Below are 20,072 nucleotides of genomic sequence, written 5' to 3'. Positions count from 1 at the left end.
CCTCCTCTTCCTTCTTCTTCCCTTCCTTTTCCGCCTCCTCCTCCTCCTCTTCATCTTCCTCCTCCTCCCTGTTCACCCCCCTGTTCACCCCCCTGTTCATCCCCCTGTTCATCCTCCCCTTCTCCCTTCTCCCCTCCCCTCCCGCTCCTTCACTTCCCCATCATCATTGTCCTTCACCTGGTACAAGTTGGATCCGATGTCTTTTGGGACAATGTTTTATACCTGGATGCCCTTCCTGACGCCAAGTATTTTTTTAGTCACTTTTGATAATCTTTAATCCTATCGTTTTTTGCCACCCTGTTGTACTCTTGTCCCAACTGAAATAGTCACACAACTAAACTACGATAACACATCAGTAAACAGTTGTACTACAACAATAAAATAACAGTATTAGTTACAGTACAGCTTTTTTTTCTTGCCCCACCCTTCATTAAAACTGATTATTACAACTCTTCTGGTGCTTCTCACAACTTACAAGATCTGTTTCGTTTCTGTCTATCTGTCTTGCCAGCTGTAAATGCATAAATACATACATACATACATACATACATGTGTACATACATACATACTTTTATACATGTGTACATACATACATACTTTTATACATGTGTACATACATACATACATACATACATACATAAATATACACAAATTAATACATACTTACACCTATCAATCATACTATCTATCTATCTATCTATCTATATACGTAAAATATATAGAGTAGCGAGTTTTTTTAAAATTTCACTACCAGTGGCCTAGCATGTATAAAAAGTCAATAGACAACATATTCATCATCATCATTGTCATCATCATCATCGTTTAACGTCCCCTTTCCATGCTAGCATGAGTTGGACGATTTGACTAAGGACTGGTGAACCAGGTGGCTACACCAGGCTCCAATCTGATTTGGCAGAGTTTCTACAGCTGGATGCCCTTCCTAACGCCAACCACTCCGAGAGTGTAGTGGGTGCTTTTACGTGCCACTGGCATCCATATAAAATTAGTGTACATTTAAACATGTAAAAAACCAAGGTAAAAGTTTCTATTTTTCATTCCCATACAGAGAAGGACAGAAAGAGCAGGAGATGCAGCAAATGTCATTGCTCGAAGTGCGTGTAAAGGAGTCAGTGATATGATAAGGACAATAATGGGTGCCTGTGGGGATGGTGGTGCTGGAGAGGTAGGGGCAAGTGCAGTAGCATGGGTGGCAGCAGGGGAACGAGCCAGGTTGGGAGGTGGGTTAGGGAAGAAGCTGTGGACCTGGAGGTCATGCAGGTTGTGGGCTCGTTTGAAGGAGGGGAGGGGTAGGTTGGTGAAGATGTGTGAAGTGGAGGGGTCGGACTGGAGTCACCAGAAGGCTCAGAAAATGGTGTGTTGGAGAGGCAGGGTGAAGGGGTGGTAGGTGAGGGGAAACGGGAGATGGGTAACAGCAGGGCTGGTGTGGGGAGAGAGAGCAGATGCATGGTCCACGGAACGTGCTCTGGCAAGGACTGTGTGGATAGTGGTGAGGGGATATCCACGAAGGATGAAGTGGCGAGCCATGAGCTGAGACTGAGTCTCAAAGTTATGATTGTCACTGCAGAGTCTGCGCAGACGGAGGAATTGGGAGTACATAGTTGGGACCCATTCTCATTCCCATGGCCACTCCCGAGACCAGTTGGTAAAACTCCCCCATGATTAAGAAGCAGTTAAGGGAGAGAACAAGCTCGGCCAGACGAAGAAGTGTGGACGTATCAGGTTGGGGGTTAGGTCGAAGGTCTAGGTAGTGTTTGAGGGCAAGAAGCCCCTCATGGTGTGGGATCACCATATATAGACTCTTGATATCAAGAGTGAAGAGAAGTTTAGAGGGGCCAAGAGGGAAGGAGAAAGAGTTGAAAAGATGAAGAGCATGGTTAGTGTCGTGGATGTGTGAGGGTAGGGAAGCCACTAGAGGGGCAAGGACACGGTTGAGGTATTTAGAGATGAGTTTCATGGGGCAGTTACAGGCAGAGAGGATGGGGCGGCCAGGGTTGTTAGGTTTGTGGATTTTGAGAAGAAAGTAAATGGTGGGGGTGTGAGGTGTGTGGACAATGAGGTTGGAGGCGGTGAGAGGGAGACGGGAGAAGGAGATGAGGTCATGGATAGTGGAGGACAGCTGAGTGGACTGGTTCAATGTGAAATGAAGTGTTTTGCTCAAGAACACAACCTGCCACCCAGTCCAGGAATCGAACACATGATCTAGCAATTGTGAGTGCAATACCTTAACCATTAGGCCATGCACCTTCATATATCTTTTCTCTTTTATTTTTTACATGTTTCAGTTATTAGACTATGGCCATGCTGGAGCCTTGAAGAGTTTTTAGTCAAATGAACCAACCCTAGTTTTTTTTTTTCTAAGCCTGGTTCTTATTCTATTGGCCTCTTTTGCCAAACTGCCAAGTTACAGGGACTTAAACACACCAACCCCAGTTGTCAAGTAGGGGTGGGGAACAAACACACATGAAAAGACACACGTAGGAGGCGAGTTGGTAGAAAATTTAGTACCAGTTGCGTACTGGGGTCGATCTAATCTACTGGACCCTCCCCCAAAATTTCGGGCCTTGTGCCTAGAGTAGAAAAAGAAAAGACACACACACACACACACACACACACACATCACAAGTTTCTTTCAGTTTCTATTTACCAAATCTACTCACAAGGCTTTGACTGGCCTGAGGATATAGTAGTAGACACTTGCCCTGGGTGCCATGCAGTGGGATTGAACCCAGAACCATGTGGTTGAGAAGTAAACTTCTTACCATACAGCAATGCCTGTATATATAATTGTTGAGTTTAGTTACTTTTCCTTATAGTTGCAGTGGTACGGCCGTATGCATGTGATTATAGTGAGGGAAAGAGATAGTGTTGCTTCCCCTAAACAGAGAAAGGATGAAAGAGAGAGAAAGAGGAGGAGAGAATAAGTGTGAGAGAGAGAGAGGGGGGGGGGGGAGAGATAGGTAGGAAGAAAGAGAGATGTTCAGGTATAAATCATGTCAGCCAGGTAGGAGAAAGGGAAAGTGGGAAGTGTGAAAGGAATTGTGTAATTAAGGTGATTTTGAATCTACTATGAAACCATTCTGGGGGAAAATGGAAATGTAAAAAAAAAACAAAAAAAAAACAAAGAAACCAGAAGCAGCTGCTGTTTGCATAATTTATAATTTGAAGGTCGGTGACCCCCACAGAAAGAAGGCTTAGGAGTAGTAACCAGAGATGATAACAACAGAATGTAGGGTGTAGAACAAATTTGTCCGATCTATGTCAGAAGCAGATACTAAAACTATGAACAAGGACAGTAGCGATGATGATGATGATGATGATGATGATGATGGTGATGATGATGATGATGATGAGGAGGAGGAGGAGGAGGAGGTGGTGGTGGTGGTGGTGTTGATGATGATGATAGTGCCAGAGGAAGAGGTTATTGGAAATGTTCTTGATTTCTAGCCAATAAATCAATGAACCAAATTTGATGAGATGAGATATTGGGGAAATTTTCTCTATCAAATTACACCAAACACCATTGCTGCTGTTTATCATTTTTGCTTTCTTTTTCATCAGACTTCTTCTTCTTCTTCTTCTTCTTCTGCTTCTGATGATGATGATGATGATGATGATGATGATGATGATGATGATGATGATGATGATGATGATGATGACGGCAGTGGCAGCGGCAGTGGTGGTGGTGGTGGTGGTGGTGGTGGTGGTGGTGGTGCTGGGAGTGCTGGTTTCTTATATTTGCAACCAGGGCAATGAATGAGGGAACATTACAAGGACAAGTTACAAAGAAACATGATGGGAACAGGGTGGGGCCCCGGGGTGGGGGTGTATGCAGAATCAAATAAGTCAAAACAGACATGAAAAATACAAAAGCATATAAATAATATGGCAAGAGACATCCCAGCAACAGAGCAACCACACTCAGCCAATCAAGGAACCCCTCCCTCCTGCCTCCCCAAGAAATGGAATTACTCTGACAAGTACCTTCTCCCTGTTGCTCCAGTCCACTCAGCTGGCGGAAATGAGTAATCCTGCAATGGACCGGCATCCTGTCCAGGATATATACACCATGAAACTCGGAAGCCAGCCCTTATGAGTTGGTATGATGTCAGAAGGTAGCTTTACTTTTTTTACCATCAAAATCTAGTGAATAAAAATTCGCAATGAAAAATTTTAGACCATGAAAATATGAGAATTCTTCAAAACAAGGTCCCTTTCTGAAATGTTAGAGTTCACCTCTACTCAAAACTCTTAAACTCTTAATTTTGCAAGTTTTCTCAAAGAATACATTGAAAAGTTAGTTTTTGTTCCTCCTACAATGAAGAAATCTTTGTAAATAGATATGCTAGAACCACTAGAAATTCTTTGTTCTTCTAGTACACATGGTGGATGACCTTGGTAGTTCTAAAACATCTAAAACTGAGCACCAATGTAATCTTACCAAATGATAATGTCTTACTTGATAGCCACACAAACAATCTCCATAATTTCTCTTTAAAATATTCCAGTTTCTGTCAAATAATAGGATTTGATCTCAGCACTGTTAAGCATAAAGACCATATGTTAGTTCCCACATCATTACTCTGCCTCCAAAGGTTTTCCTTCTTCTCTGAAAGGTAAGATGAACATGAAGTATTCTGTGCCTTGCTAAACTACAGTTCAGTACAATAGCAATGTTATATGAACTTATGATTCATCAGTCAAGAAGGTGAATTATCTATTCAATGAATATCAACATTAAACAATTAGTTATATCTAATATATACACATACATAAGTACAGTGTGGCTGTGTGGTAAGAAGCTTACTTCCCAACCACATGGTTCTGGGTTCAGACTCATTGTGTGGCACCTTGGGCAAGTCTCTTCTATAGTTTTGGACTGACCAAAGCCTTGTGAGTGGATTTGGTTGATGGAAACTGAAAGAAGCCCATCGTATATGTACACACACACACACACACACACACACACACACACACACATATATATATATATATATATATATATATATATATATATTTATGTGTGTGTGTGTCTTTGTGTCTGTGTTTGTCCCCCCGCCATTGCTTGACAACCGATGGTGGTGTGTTTATATCCCCGTAACTTAGCGGCTCAGCAAAAGGGAACAATGGAACAAGTACTAGGCTTACAAAGAATAAGTCCTGAGATCAATTTCTTTGACTGAAACCCTTTAAGGCAGTGCTCCAGCATGGCTGCAGTCAAATGACCAAAACATGTAAAAGAATACACACATACATGTATGTATATATATATATATATATATATACGCACATACATGTATGTATTTATGTACACACACATACACACATTTATATATATGTATATATATGTATATATATATGTATGTATATATATATCATACTAGAATTATCATATTTGCTCTATGGGCACAACTTGTTATACTAAGGTTACCTTATTTATACAATGGATAGTAACACAAAGCTACCTGTTTTCATAATGCTATATTTATCCAATGGATATCAACAATAAACTACCTGTTAACACCAAAGCTATATTTGATCAAAATATTTATATTTCATCAACTGAGGCAGATAAAATTTTTAAAAAAAAAAGAAAAAAGAAAGAAAGAGAGGAAGAATTAAAAAACAAAAAAAAAAGGCCTCCTGAGCTTAGCTTTTTTGTTTGACTAAAATTCCTTTTATAATAATTTCTAAATCTGGCCTGGAAGCCATTCAGATGGAAAATATTTACAGAACATCGTTGAGTGTTGTTTCTAAAATAGGCTTGAGTGGAGAGCCATGAGAGACAAGTATCTTTATAGTTATCAATTATTTCTTTATTACACACTTCCATTTATGATGCGGCAAAAACTCCTTTATTTCCTTTTTCTATAAATATCTGTTGTGCCAGCGTTTATTAAGCCGCTAACTTTAGTTGCCAAGAATGTTTACGTCAGACAAATCATTTTGTAGCATCACAACGCAGCACATACCGAGGTTAGTCAGCTGGGCAAGCAATATTCAGTTCTGACATTATGTTATTGGTGAACAGTGTCATATATGCTTCTTTAGTGTGTATATATATATATATATATACATACATACATATATATGCTATTTCGGTGATTATTTTTTGAGTTAGCTTACCAATTATTTTTGTTGGTAGTTAATTTATAATATATTGATATATATATATATATATATATATATATATATATATATATATATATATATATATATATATATATATATATATATATATATATATATATATATATATATATATATATATATATATATATATATATATATTTATGTACATATACATATATAAATATATGTGTTTGTGTGTGTGTGGGTGTGTGTATATAAAATACATGCATAGATATATGTATATATGTATATGTGTGTATGCATGTAAGTATATGTATGTGTATGTATGTATATGTGTATATATGTGTGCATGGTATGTATATATACACACACACACCTATATATATACATACATATAGATATATATATATATATACACACACACACACATATATATATATATATATATATATATATACATACACACATACATATATATGTATATATATGTATCTATATATGTGTGTGTGAGTGTGTATATATATATATATCATCATCATCATTGTTTAACATCCGCTTTCCATGCTAGCATGGGATGGATGATTTGACTGAGGACTGGTGAAACCGGATGGCTACGCCAGGCTCCAATCTGATTTGGCAGAGTTTCTACAGCTGGATGCCCTTCCTAACGCCAACCACTCCGAGAGTGTAGTGGGTGCTTTTATGTGCCACCCGCAGGAGGCCAGTCAGGCGGTACTGGCAACGGCCACACTCAAATGGTGTATTTTATGTGCCACCCGCACAAGAGCCAGTCCAGGGGCACTGGCAACGATCTCGCTCGAAAGTCCATTACACATGCCACAGGCACAAGTGCCAGAAAGGCGATGCTGGGCACAGGTGCCATCCCAATTTCGCTTTCACTTGCCCCAATAAGTCTTCGCAAGCTGAGTTTCGTGTCCAATGAAAGAGACGACGTTGGCATGGGTGCTAGTCGTCGAATTTAGTTCGGTTTCGATTTAACTTGCCTCAACAGGTCTTTGCAAGCGGAGTTTAGTGTCCAAAGAAGGAAAGGTACACATAAGTGGGCTGGCTACAACCCTGGCAGAGGCCTTGGATTTGGGTCTCACTTGGCTTGCTGGGTCTACTCACGCACAGCATATTTCCAAAGGTCTTGGTCAGAAGTCATCGCCTCGGTGAGGCCCAATGTTCGAAGGTCTTGCCTCACCACCTCAGCCCAGGTCTTCCTGGGCCTACCTCTTCCACGGGTTCCCGCAACTGTTAGGGTGTGGCACTTTTTCACGCAGCTATCCTCGTCCATTCTCACCACATGTCCATACCAGCGCAATCGTCTCTCTTGCACAGCACAACTGATGCTTCTTATGTTCAGCTTTTCTCTCAAGATACTTACACTCTGTCGGGTATGCACACTGACATTACTCATCCATCGGAGCATACTGCCCAGGCTATACTTATTCTAGCAGCTACACTTTCAGCGCACCCACCCCCACTACTAACTTGGTAAACCCAGATAGCAGAAGCTATCAACTACCTCTAGTTTTTCTCCCTGGAATGAGACAGAAGTTGTTTCCTGTTTGTTTACAGTGTTTATTGCATTCGTGCCGGTGGCACATAAAAGCACGCACTACACTCTCGGAATAGCTGGCGTTAGGAAGGGCATCCAGCTGTAGAAACTCTGCCAAATCAGATTGGAGCCTGGTGTAGCCATCTGGTATCACCAGTCCTCAGTCAAATCATCCAACTCATGCTAGGATGGCAAGCGGACGTTAAACGATGATGATGATGATGATGATGATGATGATATACACACACATATATAAATATATATACATATATCATCATCATCACCTTCCATGCTAGCATAGGTTGGACAATTTGACTGAGGACTGGTGAACCAGATGGCTGCACCAGGCTTCAATCTGATTTGGCAGAGTTTCTACAGCTAGATGCCCTTCCTAACACCAACCACTCTGAGAGTGTAGTGGGTGCTTTTACGTGCCACCGGCACGAAGCCCAGTCAGGCGGTATTGGCAATGGCCATGCTCAAAATGGTGTAATTTACATGCCACCTGCACAGGAGCCAGTTCAGCAGCACTGGCAACGACCTCGCTCAAATGTTTTTTCACATGCCACCGGCACAAGTGCCAGTAAGGCATCGCTGGTAACGATCACACTCAAATGGTGCTATTTACGTGCCACTGGCATGGAAGCCAGACAGCTGCTCTGGCAGTGATCACGCTCAGACAGTGCTCTTAGCACTCCACTGGCACAGGTGTCAGTCATCGAATTTGGTTCAATCACGATTTTGATTTCATTTGCCCCAACAGGTCTTCGCAAGCCGAGTTTAGTGTCCAATGAAAGAGAGGTTGGCATGGGTGCCAGTCGTCGAATTTGGTTTGATTTCGATTTCACTTGCCCCAACAGGTCTTCGCAAGCAGAGTTTAGTGTCCAATGAAAGAGAGGTTGGCATGGGTGCCAGTCGTCGAATTTGGTTTGATTTCGATTTCACTTGCCCCAACAGGTCTTCGCAAGCCGAGTTTAGTGTCCAATGAAAGAGGGGTTGGCATGGGTGCCAGTCGTCGAATTTGGTTCAATCACGATTTTGATTTCATTTGCCCCAACAGGTCTTCGCAAGCCGAGTTTAGTGTCCAATGAAAGAGAGGTTGGCATGGGTGCCAGTCGTCGAATTTGGTTTGATTTCGATTTCACTTGCCCCAACAGGTCTTTGCAAGCCGAGTTTAGTGTCCAATGAAAGAGAGGTTGGCATGGGTGCCAGTCGTCGAATTGGGCTATGACCAGGCTGTATGTTGTGTTCTTGAGCAAGACACTATATTTCATGTCGCTCCCGGTCACTCAGCTGTAGAAATGAGTTGCGACATCACTGGTGCTAAACTGTATCAGCCTTTGCTTTTCCCTTGGATAACATCAGTGGTGTGGAGAGGGGAGGCTTGTTATATAGACTCATAGGGTTGGTTTCACAGTTTCCATGGCGTATATATTCTCCCTGGATGGGACGCTAGTTCATCACAGGATTACTCATTTTTGCCAGCTGAGATGATTGGAGCAACGTGAAATGGAGTGTGATTTTAAGGAGATTTGCCTGCTATTTCTAGCAAATCAAACTGCCACATAGAGACATTTTCCATCAACTAATGTACCTCTTCCACAATGCATCGTCCGGTCCAGGATTCGAAACCACAGTCTTATGAGCAGGAGTCCAACACCCTAACCACTAAGCCACGTGCCTCCACTTTGCAGCAGAGTGGGTTTTACTAAAGGTACTCAAAGACCAGGTGGATCTTTAACATATTTTGAACTTGTGCTTTTGTTGCTAGTGAGTCAGTCTCTTAACCCTACAGCCACTGTGAAGCATCAGGTGTGAGCATCCTATAGTAACTGCTGTTATACATAAGAAAGAATATTTATTTAATAAAAGTCTTCAGATAATGCATCCAACAAGTAAAGAAACATTTACCTTCTTTCTGAAGGTTATAAGAGCAGGTAACACCTGAGTTTGTTGCTTACACCTGGAGACTCTCTCAATCTCTCTCTCCCTCTCTCTCTCTCAATCTCTTTCTCTCCCTCTCTCTCTCTCTTTCTCTCTCTCTCGTTCTGTTGTAACCTGACTTAATGTGATTTAAGTGAGTCAAAATGCAAACAGTAACTTGATCCTGTGTATAATTGCCTCACTTCGTTTACAAATACATCAGCAGGTATCTATTTGATGCTAAGCATGGTGAATGTTGAAGCATTCTTTTTTTTCACTTCACTTCACTGGAGCTTTCTAACAATACACTAAACTGTTTGTTTATAAAGGTTTATATTTGCTTGACACTGTTTCTGCCTTTCATTTTACATTTCATTCTCCTACAGTTCTTACAGTTCTCTCTCTCTCTCTCTCTCTCTCTCTCTCTCTGTCTCTCTCTCTCTCTCTCTCTCCCTTTCTCTCTCTCTCCCTCTCCCTCTTTCCCTCTCTTCCTGTATTGATTTTTGTTTTATTCAAAAGCTTTTTACTTTTACTTTCTTTATCATTTATTTTCTGCTTTAATTCTATATAATTATCTGAATCGTCATAATTGCAACCATCATCGTCAATACATTTACAAACACACACACACATGTATATATATATATATATATATATATATATATATATATATATATATATATATATATATATATATATTTATATTTATACACACATACATACATGCATATATGTGTGTTTGTGTGTGTGTGTGTTTGTGTATAGGTACAGGCATCCACTAGGCAGGGCCTAGTGTGGCTAAGATGCTTGCTTCCCAACCACATGTTTTTGGGTTCAGTCCCACTTTAAAGCACCCTAACAACCATGACTGGGTTCTCCTGCATATGCAGCATGGTGCAGAGTCCTGTTGCCAGACATAGGGTGTACTATAACTCATCAAAAAAAGGGACAAAACGTGCATGGACAGTACAGAGAATAATGCACAGGAGGAGAAGAGTCTCTTAATGCACAGGAAGAGAAGAGTCTCTTAATGCACAGGAAGAGAAGAGTCTCTTAATGCACAGGAAGAGAAGAGTCTCTTAATGCACAGGAAGAGAAGAGTCTCTTAATGCACAGGAGGAGAAGAGTCTCTTAATGCACAGGAAGAGAAGAGTCTCTTAATGCACAGGAAGAGAAGAGTCTCTTAATGCACAGGAAGAGAAGAGTCTCTTAATGCACAGGAAGAGAAGAGTCTCTTAATGCACAGGAAGAGAAGAGTCTCTTAATGCACAGGAGGAGAAGAGTCTCTTAATGCACAGGAAGAGAAGAGTCTCTTAATGCACAGGAAGAGAAGAGTCTCTTAATGCACAGGAAGAGAAGAGTCTCTTAATGCACAGGAAAAGAGAAGTCTTTGAAAAAAATGTAGAGGAACATCAAGTGTACTGCTGGCAAATTTTAGAAAGCATAGACGTTCTGAAGGATACTGTGTCCTATCAGCTAACTACTGATGAGGGTAGATTATTACTTGCTTCAGAAATTCTAAGTGTGAAAAAATGTTTCTGGAAGTCATGAGTACTGCATTGTTTTTGACTGATTTTGTAAGTATACCCACAAGTGTTAGGCATACGAAATTCAAAAAGGTGCCCAAGGTTTTTGTAGGAAAGATGGTGGATAATCTAGTGGGTGTCTACCAAGTCAATTGTCAGACCTCAAACATGAAAGAACAGCTTTTCTTTTACATGTGCTTCATTAAATACATGACTATGTTCCAGTTTTATCTTTTTATTTCATATTTTTCGTATTTTTTTTATTAGCTTTTGCAGCTGGTTTGGAACTCTAGAGTTTCCTAAACTGGTGGTCATTCTTTTGCTACTTTTATTAATCTATATTCCAGTACCTCCACTTCATTCATGGCACCCAAGCCTTATAGCTAATACCTTCCCCAGACATGACAATAAAATATAAATATATACGTTTACTTTATTATATTGAGGGATGTAACTTCCAGTTAATCCTAGTATAACCCTCTTAACAAATGTTATCTTATAATCTCAGCAACTAAGCTTCACCTAATTTTTTCTCCATTAGTTACCTAATGAGTCAGTGAGAAAGCCTCTATGTGGTCATCTGGCCTGCTAGAAATTGCTGTTATATCTTCAGCTCACAGAAAACAATAGCCAAAAAATTATGGTTTTCCTGCACTACAACAAACAAAATGAAATATTATGAGATAGTCTTACTTTGAATTTTCTTGATCAAAGGTCTGCTTAATCAAGGTTGACTTAGGACTTAACAACTTACTCTTCAAGGCTCAAACAATATATATATATGTATACACACACACACGCACACATGCACATCTATATATATACATAAATATATGTATAAATGGACATGTGATCTGAGGAGGTTTCTTCTGCGCTATGGGGTGCACTCGATTCCATTACATCATTCCCTACCCACTAAGGAGCAGTGCAGAAGTAAAGTGATGGTATTCAATACTGTCTACAAGTGATGGTATTCGTGAGTCTACTGCAAGTGAAAGTGATTCAGAAAACAATTATGACAAGAGCACTCAGAGAGCGCAAACCTCTGCCAAGGTAACACCAACGTCCTCTCAACGATTAGCAGGAGATGATTTTTAAAATGAGAATACTTGAAATAAACTCGATTGCTCTCACAGACGAGAATACTAAAAATGAACCTGACAGCTCTCAAAAGTTAAGTAAAAACACCAGAAAAATAATACAGAATCCTTGTCCAGTACTGGATCAATCCCAAAATCTAATCAGTTCATGCCAGTCACGAGGCTAAACAGCCCAGACAGTTTCATCCAAATCCATCCAGCAGTTTTTGAGATATCTTGTCCACGAACAAACAGACAAACAAACATGACTTACAGCAACACCTCCACCTTCGCTAAGGCAGAAGTAATAATGATATTTTTTTTGTTATAAATGATCTTGATATTCTTTTTTACATAAAATATTGTTCACATTCTACTGTTGTTTTATTGCCATTTATTTATGAGTAGTAAAAATTTTATAAGTAAAATATTTTTCTGTGAATGAATTATGATTTATAACATTGCTACTATGGGAAATTATTGCTCTGCTTTACGAGTTTTCACTTTACAAGCAGTTGCTGGGAACTAATTAACTCATATATCAAGGCATTACAGCCTAGTCTTCATACTGTGCTTGTCTGACAGCTTTTGGTTCGTTTTCATCGAAGGTCAAGCTCACTCATCCAACAGTTGGCAACTTGACATCATATAAATTCATGGCCACCAGACTGGTCAGTTCATGACACAGTTTATCAGCATTATATTAGGACTATCACTTTCTTGTTTTTTGATTTTTTTTCCATTGCTAAACTATTAATGCTCTATGAAGAAAAAAAGCAAAAAAATCACATTCCATGAATGTCTGTAATTATTTTCCATCAATAAAAAATGTTTTGCTTTGTAAAATGCTTAATTTATTTTAATTTATGTACCTTGGGTTATGTTATGTTAATGATTTCTTATAAGAATGAAACAGCACTACAAAGGATTACGTATTACTTGAAATTTTTATATCATTATAATATGTAAGCAGAAAAATTAAATATGTATATTCTATGCATCTTTTTCCTTCTTCCGCAATATAAATTTCAACCTTCTAATCATGTCAAATATCAAGTAAAAATGATTATCTCCCTCACACTAACTGGCCACCAGGGAACACCACATGTTCTGTGAAGATGTTATAAACAAATTTGAAACTGTTAGACAATGAATAAATTCCTCTTCCAGATCTTCTTTCTTGCCTTTAACCCTCCAACGCGGAGTATTGACCACTTATAATTGAATTCCATGTCGCATAATTTCTCGCTTCTGTACTTATACTCTGCCATGAATGTCCCCCTTTCTCTAGTTCCTTTTGTGTTGATCTACGCCACGAGTTCTTAGGCCTACCCCTCTTTCTATATCCATCCAGATTCCACAGTAAAGCACTTTTCACTACATTTGGTGTGTCCTTTCTAATTGTGCTACCAATCCACTTCCACTTTTTCTTAAATATTTGCTCCGTAATCGAAACTTGATTCATTCTTTGCCATAGCTCCATATTGCTTATGTGTTTGGACCATCTGATTTTAAGTATACTACGCAAGCACCTGTTGATGAATGATTGTATTTGCTTATTTCACTTAACTGTTGTTCGCCATGTCTCAGCCCCATACAATAACACCACTTTTATGTTAGTGTTAAAAATTCTTATTTTGTTTTTATTGAAATTACACTTGCGCTCCATACTTTTTTTAACAGGTGGAAAGCGGTCCTTGCCTTACTTATTCTCGTCTTAATATCTTCGTCGGTGCCGCCTGAGAACGTTATCTTACTACCTAAATACGTAAACTCAGCTACATCCTCATATCTTCCAGATATGTAGTATATTTAACAAGATGTGTTGGCTGGACAGTCAGTAGTTGGCAGTCAACAAGACTGGAAGGATATCAAGTTGTTGGGTTGAAGCACCCCTTTAATCTGCAGCAGCTGAAGTTATTGTGAAAAAAACTTCTGTTACATATTAACAGTTATTTGTTATATAAATGTTCATTGTTGAGCCATTGTTTATTGGTCCTGACCTTAATGAAGCATGGTTATGCAAACCACCCAAAGAACAAAGAAATGGAAAGATAGTAATGAAGTAGATTGTAGATATACTTGAACTGAAGGTCAGTAGTGAGGTTAAACTGGTTGTGTTGTTAATGGGTCATCCAAAGCATTTAGAGGTTCATTGAAAATGCCTAGAGGTTCATCCATAGTACCTGGAGATTCATTCAAAACACCATGTAGCTTTTTTCTGCAAGCTACACGAGACAAAAAGTCACGGTCTTGTTTGAATCTGATGCTTAGAAATTGTAATGCCAACATTAAACCTGAAAGAATTTGTACACCCTTCATACTTTGAGTCTCATAAGCTGCCAATTCATATTTGTGTTCCAACAGTTGTGAAGCTCTGAGAAATAGTTGAACAGGGGCATTTTAGAGCTTTTTCACCTGTTAATAACATGTGGACATCACGCACCCACCCCTGTTGGAGTAATATAAAAACAAGGCAGAGATTTACATATTTGTGGTGATACAAAATAGGTTTTAATTTATCTTTTTTTTTTTTACTTGTTTCTCTTATAGGACTTCAGCCATACTGGGGTACTGTATTGAAGGGCATAGTCGAACAGATCTACCCCAGTGCTTATCAGGGTTGCTAATGGGGTGGTCATGGTTGGAACACCTTTGATCATAGGTCTGTACAATCAGGGCTGACTTGGAACAACAGCAGCTATTGGTTTTTATTTTATTCCATCCTGTCTCAGCCAGATTTCAAACAACAAACAAACATATTGTAAAATTCTTCAGTTCAGTACTTCGACTTGTGTCGCAGATTTTCTCCAAAAGAGATACAATGGCCAAGAGTTAAATTGGTGCAAATATCTGAATTCATAGAAGCTTTAAACCTACACTAATATTCAAGAATGGTTGCATGAGAATGAGGGAGAGAGAAAGAGAACGATTCCTTGTTACTGAGATAATAATATATATTTAGATTGTTTGTATTCTTGGAAGAATCATATCTCTCTCTCTCTCTCTCTCTCTCTCTCTCTCACTATCTCTCTCTCACTCTCTCTCTCTCTCACTCTCTCTCTCTCTCTCTCTCACTCTCTCTCTCTCTCTCACTATCTCTCACTATCTCTCTCTCACTATCTCTCACTATCTCTATCTCTCACTATCTCTCTCTCTCACTATCTCTCTCTCCCTCTCTCTCTCTCTCACTCTCACTCTCTCTCTCTCTCTCTCACTATCTCTCTCTCTCTAACTCTCTCTCTCTCTCTCACTATATATCTCTCTCTCTCTCTCTCTACTATCTCTCTCTCACTATCTCTCTCTCTCTCTCTCACTATCTCTCTTTCTCTCTGTATCAATGATTGTTAATTCAACACATGACAAAATAGCTTCTTCACTTTTTGACAAAATTTAAAATATTCAAAGCCTGTTTTTATCTGATTTTACTTCCATAGCAACATTAATCGGATTAAGAGAAAATTCTCAGACAAAAGATTTAAGAAACAGATAGCTGCAGATTGCTGTGCAAGGTGCTTGAATATCAGATACTTCAGAGACAAGTAGGGAAAGACCAGGTGTTAGTGCATGTAAACATGCATGTGTACATGTTTATATATGTGTTTATGCAGGTGTTTGCACATGTGTTTGTGTGCATGTGTGTCGATGTGATACTTTTATGATATGTAAAAGAATGTAATTATATACCTGTCCTATTATTGATCACATTTGCTGTGAATAAATTTCTTTCAATATTATTTACACAGTGACATTATACTATAAACAGTGTATAATGGAATCATCACCAGACAGTTGCTAGAATTCCTTTTACCATTCAAAAGTTAACAAGGTTAACAAGGTGTTGCAAAAAAGGAGAGACGGTTAGCACTCCCCTCGACAAGGATAGAAGAGATCAATCGATCTTTCTAACACATATGGGCATTGCTCTCTACTTTAGAGCAACCTGTTTTTCAATGGCGGTGCCCCAGCATGGCCACAGCTCAAGAGCTGAAACTAGATAAAATGAAAAGGAAAAAGATGAAGGTCCTGACGGTGATGCTAAACCATATTGGTGCCTTTAAAGGAATTTACTCTGCTGCAAGAATTCGAAATAGGTCTCGAGTTCAAGGATTGTAGTTTGATGATTGTAAGTAGGGTTCTTACCTTGAGCTCACAAATGGCTCTGAAAAGGAAACTACTCAAAGCTCTGAGACACTCGCTAATCTGATCTCTTGGCCAGAATATACAATACACACAGATTCTGTCCACATGTCTGTTCTTGTTCGCTGCCCATTCGAAAAAGACAGTTTGAATTCCCCCATTTTGTTACCTGCTGTCACTTCCTCTCTCATTTCTGGTGCATTACTCTTGAATGTTTACCTTCACTTCCAGCATTTTGTTTAGAATTCACATGTTTACAAGCAAAACAGTAAAAGACACACTTACATTCACATGCACACACACACACACACATCTACTCATGTGTGCATGCACACTCAAACACACATACGTTCACATGCACACACACACATACACACATACTCATGTGTGTATGCACACTCAAACACACATACGTTCACATGCACACACACACATACACACATACTCATGTGTGCATGCACACTCAAACACACATACGTTCACATGCACACACACACACATACACACGTACTCATGTGTGCATGCACACTCAAACACACATACATTCACATGCACACACGCATACACATGTACTCATGTGTGCATGCACATTCAAACACACATACGTTCACATGCACACACACACACATACACACATACTCATGTGTGCATGCACATTCAAACACACATACGTTCACATGCACACACACACACACATACACATGTACTCATGTGTGCATGCACACTCAAACATACATATGTTCACATGCACACACACACGTACACACGTACTCATGTGTGCATGCACACTCAAACACACATACATTCACATGCACACACACACACACACACACACACACATACAATGGATTTCTTACTGTTTTCATCATCCAGTTCACTGACATGAACCAACAGTGGCAGACAGTGGGAATGGAACCTGAACCATGTGGTTCCAGAGTGGAATAGTATCTTTCACCATTTATCTTTTACTTCTTTCAGCTGTTGAACTGCATTGGACTGTGCCATGCTGGAGCACTGTCTCAAAGGATTTTTGTACTTAATTTTTTAAAGCTTGCTTCCTGGCCTTTTATGCTGAACTGCTAATTTACATGGATGTGAACAAACCAACATTGGTTATCAAGTGGTGGGGAAAAACACAAACTTAAAGAGGGAGAGAGAGATGGTAATTCTGAGGACTGAGAGAGCAATGGGGAGAGAAATGTGTGAAGAGGACGAATGAGGATTTGATGGGAATGCTGGGGTTGAAGGAATCAGTGGAATAGTTGGCAAGGGTGAATGGAGTGAGATGGTATGGGTGTGTTGAGGAGGGATGAAGAGTGTGTTCAGAGGAGGGTGATTACGTTTGAGGTAAATAGAGTGCGAAAGCGAGGTAGACTGAGGAAAAGGTGGAGGGGACAGGTAGAGGGGACAGGTAGAGGAGGAGATTGGAGGGTTGGTTTGAAAAAGGAGGACACCCAAAACCGGGCAACATAGCAAGATGGTGTGAGGGTGGTTGCTATGGCATTGAGGTAGATCCAGCCACCCCCGTTGACGGGGACAAAACCTGAATTTAAAACACTGGATGATGATAATGAAAGACACACTCATATATACATGCATACATACATACATACCTACCTACCTACCTATATACATACATACATATATACATACATACATACATGCATGCATGCATGCATTGTATTTACCTGTGTGATAAACAGCATATAAAAATATATATCATATATTCAGTGTAACAATTTTATATATATATAGAGAGAGAGAAACAGACAAACAGATACGTATGTATAGTGTGTGTCTTGTATTTATATCCATTTTGTTTATCTAATGTGTGCATTTATCTATAATATAAATTCAAGTTGGCCGACCGTTGTATTCTTTCTTGTCTTGAGGTTCACGGCCAAACGGCTGGGTGGAATTGTGTGAAAAATGGCCCACATGTGGAGACGGGTGCATAGACATGGAACGCGCTTTCTATTTTTTTCTAGCCCCCATACTTACAGAGAAAATCGATTAAAACAACCTGCATGCGCGCGCGTGTGTGTATGTGAGTGTGTGTCACAATTTTGGGTGCTTCTTGCAACCTCTTCAAGAGTCATTGTAGAGGATGCAAGGAGCAATGAAAATTTTAGAAAAAATAAAAGGAAATGAGTGGAAATCAAACCAGTGAGTGTGTTAATAAAGCATTAAAACAGAATGACTCTCCCCAGACTCAATAATATATATATATATATATATTTAGTATAAAATTGTATATTTAATATAACATAGTATATTTAGTATAATGTACAATTTATCTATGATATAATATACATATATCATGCCTGTACATCTAAAATAACATATAATATGTATCTAGTGTATAGTAACATATAGCATATCAGAATATCTCTTGTATGCAGACATAGTATGTCCAGATATGGACACTGAATGGTTGGACCAATCAAAACTTTGAATTTCTTAAATCGTCTACTTCTCCATTTTTACAATGTGTTTAACTTCATCAGAATATTCTGCTTGAATTGTACATTTTTGCGAGTTTAAAATGCAGTGACATTTATATTAGGTACAGTGTCACATGAATGATTAATGTGTATTGGTTCTTTTAATATCAACTCCACTGACAGTCTTGGAATATTGATTTATTACATTCTCTGGAGGAAATTTTGCAGTAGAATAAGCATTTTGAATAAAGAATTGTAATTATAATAGTGTGAGATACTTTGTTAGAATAGAGCTGAAGGCAGCTATTGTTAAAAAAAATAAAGTCCCTGAAGAGGTATGGTTCATCTAACTGAAGTGTTTTACTGTATATTATTAGAATTGTTTTGTTACCTCTTGAGGAATTCTGAGACCTTTCTAAATAGTAAGATTCACTGCCCACTTTTCCATGCTTGCATGGGTCAGACAGAATTTGAGGTAAATTTTCTACAGCTGGATGCCCTTCCGGTTGTCAGCATTCATCTGGTTCCAAGCAAGGTAATATTTCCCCATATCTAGACATGTTTCACACAGAGAATTGAAAATGTAAAACCTTGCTTGTATAAATGGTGATGCTCATTTGCAACTATCACATGACCAGATAAGGGTACGCACAAACACACACACACACACACACACACACACATACACACACATATACACACACTCACACATACTGCACAAACTGAAAAGGTGGTTGATACTTTCATGTCCTTTCCTACTGATTCTATATTTGCTGTCTGACTGAGTTTTGACAATCTTTACCTTTATCAGATTTGTTCTCTTGGCTTGTCCCTGAGCAGCTATAATTAATGTTTTGGGCTCTCGTTTCAAGTGCCCATCTATCAACCATACCCAACGTTCTTTACTTCAAACATTCTCAGTTCATTGCATAAATTAGCCGTGAAATTCCATTTCTTTCCACTTGCTTGTTCTGATGTTTTTCTTTTCCTCTTTGAAGTCTCCTGCTGATTCAGGTTTTGAGTATTTCTGGCTGCCAATAATATTCTTTTCTTTACTTTGTACAACATAATTTTTCAGACCCAGTGTTTCAGTATTAACAGTGTCTTCTGTGTTTAGTAATCTTCTACTGCCTTCTTTTCTTGGTCGGTAGTGTCTGTTGGAATTACTCTTAGGATGGTGTGCATTGTGCATTGTGGGCAGCTTTCTAGTTCTTCTATCCAGACTCTGTAACTTGACCGTTGTCCATTTCAAGAAGGGTGCAGAATATTTATTATTTTAATGATATTT

At 39.1% G+C, this 20,072-nt stretch overlaps 1 protein-coding gene and 1 non-coding gene across 2 annotated transcripts in view; both read left to right on the top strand.

The window, feature by feature from the left end:
* LOC106870967 (calmodulin-lysine N-methyltransferase) overlaps positions 1 to 20,072 on the top strand; it is a 105,460-nt gene that overhangs the window by 22,660 nt on the left and 62,728 nt on the right. The window lies entirely within an intron of this gene.
* On the top strand, positions 16,039 to 16,151 carry LOC128249146 (U6atac minor spliceosomal RNA). Its single transcript, XR_008265263.1, has one exon. It is a non-coding gene; the product is annotated as a U6atac minor spliceosomal RNA (small nuclear RNA).

Source organism: Octopus bimaculoides, chromosome 11 (assembly GCF_046866305.1).
Source record: "Octopus bimaculoides isolate indiv1 chromosome 11, ASM4686630v1, whole genome shotgun sequence".
Taxonomy (NCBI): Eukaryota; Metazoa; Mollusca; class Cephalopoda; order Octopoda; family Octopodidae; genus Octopus; species Octopus bimaculoides.
Note: the sequence above shows the minus strand (reverse complement) of the source record. Positions and strands in the feature narration are given on the sequence as shown.